General features: G+C 46.7%; 1 pseudogene; it reads left to right on the forward strand.

Annotated features, from left to right (window-relative positions):
* The first annotated feature begins 388 nt into the window (after positions 1-388).
* LOC129478540 (argininosuccinate synthase-like) lies at positions 389-1,773 on the forward strand (annotated as a pseudogene).
* Positions 1,774-3,290: the final 1,517 nt, after the last annotated feature.

The raw sequence follows: 3,290 nt of genomic DNA on the forward strand, positions 1-3,290 counted from the left end.
AACAAAAAGAGAGATAAGAAAATTGTTTCCTAGATTATCTAGTGGTGACAGCAGGGACTTGGCTATAGGTCTTGAGCAAAATCCTTTGGGACTCAGCAACATGGTCCAGTGTCCTACATGAGCTCTGATGCCTGTGACTCTCCATACAGCTGAAAAATCCCACTTCCTGGCAGAGGACAGGGAAAGGTTTCAGGAACACCTGGCTTTGCAACTGATAAGGGATGAAGAGAGAATAAAATTCTCGAACTGGTTTCAGCTTCTTTGCCTCATTATATCAGTCAGAAGGGAATATTTTCTGTAAAGTTTTACTAAGTGGCATGGCTAACTGAGCCTAGAAACCCTGTTTACTAGGTGAGCCTGGAAAGCCACCATCTTGGGATGCTTGGCCATGGTATCAGAGAATAGTTGGCAGGTAAAAAAAATTGCATATAGCCCTGCTCTGTCGCCTGCCGCCTCTGCCCGGGCCCGAGTGGTTCACTGCACTGTGAAGACAGATTCCAGACGCCGGGAACTCGTGCCTCCAATTCCAGACGCTGTGTCCAGCAAAGGCACCGTGGTTCTGGCCTACATTGGCAGGCTGGACACCTTGTGGATCCTCGTGTGGCTGCAGGAACAAGGCTATAATGTCATTGCCTACCTGGCCAATATTGGCCAGAAGGAAGACTTCGAGGAAGCCAGAAAGAAGGCATCGAAGCTTGGGACCAAAGAGGTGTTCATAGAGGGTGTCAGCAGGGAGTTTGTGGAGGAGTTCATCTGGCCAGCCATCCAGTCCAGCGCACTGTATGAGGACGGCTACCTCCTGGGCACCTCCCTCACCAGGCCCTGCATCGCCCGCAAGTAAGTGGAAATCGCCCATGGGGAGGGGCCAAGTATGTGTCTCACGGCGCCTGGGAAAGGGGAACGATCAGGTCTGGTTTGAGTTCACCTGCTACTCCCTGGCCCCCCAGATGAAGGTCATTGCTCCCTGAAGGATGCCGGAATTCTACAACCAGTTCAACGGCTGCAGTGACCTGATGGAATACACAAAGCAACACAGGATTCCCATCCCGGTCACTCCCAAGAACCCGTAAAACATGGACGAGAACCTCATGCACATCAGCTATGAAGCTGGAATCCTAGAGGACCCCCAAGAACCAAGTGCCTCCAGGTCTCTATACGAAGACTCAGGACCGGCCAAAGCCTCCAACACCCCTGACATTCTCGAGATCAAGTTCAAAAAAGGGGTCCTCTTGAACGTCAAGGATGGCACCACCCACCAGACCTCCTTGGCGCTCTTCACGTACCTGAATGAAATCGCGGGAAAGCACTGCGTGGGCCGTATTGACATCGTGAAGAACCACTTCATGGGAATGAAGTCCCGAGGTATCTACGAGACCCCAGCAGGCACCATCCTTTACCACGCTCATTTAGACATGGAGGCCTTCACCATGGACTGAGAAGTGCGCAAAATCAAACAAGGCCTGGGCTTGAAATGTGCTGAGCTGGTGTATACTGGTTTCTGGCACAGCCCTGAGTGTGAATTTGTCCGCCACTCCATCGCCAACTCCCAGGAGCGGGTGGAAAGGAAAGTACAGGTGTCCCTCTTCAAGGACCAGGTGTACATCCTTGGCTGGGATTCCCCACTGTCTCTCTACAACCAGGAGCTGCTGAGCATAAACGTGCATGGTGATTATGAGCCAATTGATGCCACCGGTTTCATCAACATCAATTCCCTCAGGCTGAAGGAATATCATCATCTCCAGAGCAAGGTCACTGCCAAATAGAACCCTGTACAGTGAGAAGCTGGGGCTGCCTCAATTTGCAGATCCCCCAAGTACAGACGCTAATTGTGATAATTGGTAATTGTGACTTGTTCTCCCCTGCAGGCAGTGTAGTGGGGCTGCCAGGCCCCAGCTTTTTTCCCTGGACCCCCTGAAGCCGGCAAACCTAGTCATCAAAGGGAAGGGTGGGGGGCAGCTGCGGTGGGGAGCTATAAAATGACAATTAAAAGAAAAAAATTGCATATAAACTTAGGGATCGGGCACTCACCTTCTAACCATGAATATACCCCCTACTTGTAACTCTATTGAATAATACAAATTAAGTTACCATGCACATATAAAGAAAAAAATGGTGGAAAAATTCCTTAAGAGTATGAGCAATAACAGCCAGTAGTACACCTTAAAAAAAGCTAGTGTTACTATGGTTAAGCATTGGTTTGGGGGTGGTCACTGAACTCTATTGCTTTCCAAGTTCTTCCAGCATGGTCTAAGTGAGTGCATAGTTGCATGTCTATTGGATTTGAAGAAGTTTCTCCAGAACTGAGAAATTTGAAGAATTTTTAAAGTTCGTATTTCCAATTCATTCATCCATATGTTTATCCAATAAATATTTATTTAGAGCCTACTATGTGCCAGGAACTCTCCAAGTAAAGGGGATTCAGTGGTGGGGAAAAGCAATCCAAATAAATCAGCTTTATCTCTGCCCTCATAAAACTTATATTCTGGATATGGCAATAGGCATTAACAAAAAAAAAACCCAATCATACTAATAAATGTAAAATTCCCTCCTGGCTTGGTGCTAGGGAGGACAGGAATATTGTGAGAGTGTAAGAAGTGGGTGGTTGATATAGCCTGAAGGGTAAAGGATGGTTACTTCAAGGAAACAAAGACTCAGCTGGAATCTAAAGTATAAATTGGAATTATTTAGTTAAAGAGATGGACAGGAAGAGAATCCAGGAAGAGGAGACAGTATATGCAAATGCCTTATGGCAGGAAGGATCATAGCACATTCGGGGGCCTCAGCGAAGCCTGGTGTGTGGAGTGAGCATGGTGGGGATGTGGCTGGCAAAGGAGGTCTGGGCATACAGGACTTTGTAGGTCCTTTCAACTATATAATTTGCCCCAACATTAATGGGAAACCTAGAAATACTATTGGCTTTTAAAACTGGTAATGCCATAATACAAGACATTTTTTTTCTATGTTTTTAATGCTCCAGACTCCTTACAACCCTGAGTGTTTCTAGAAAGTAGGGTTAAGTTCAGCCCTGCCACATGTGGCTCCTTGGGTTGTTCACTGCATATTCACATCACACTCCATTGTGACCAAATGGGCTTTCAGGAGCTGTGGGGTGGGGCAGTCCTGGTTAGACATCCTCTCATCAGCAGACAGGGTTGTTTCCTCTAAATGGAGAATCAAAGGACACACTTGAAATTGAAAGTTGTGTGAAAGGAATCTAAATTGGTTAAATGTCAGATACATCCATGATTTATGTCTCTTTTACATCTTATTGCTGTTAAAGCTAACATTCC

The sequence above is a fragment of the Symphalangus syndactylus genome, chromosome 3, assembly GCF_028878055.3.
Source record: "Symphalangus syndactylus isolate Jambi chromosome 3, NHGRI_mSymSyn1-v2.1_pri, whole genome shotgun sequence".
NCBI classification, from domain to species: domain Eukaryota; kingdom Metazoa; phylum Chordata; class Mammalia; order Primates; family Hylobatidae; genus Symphalangus; species Symphalangus syndactylus.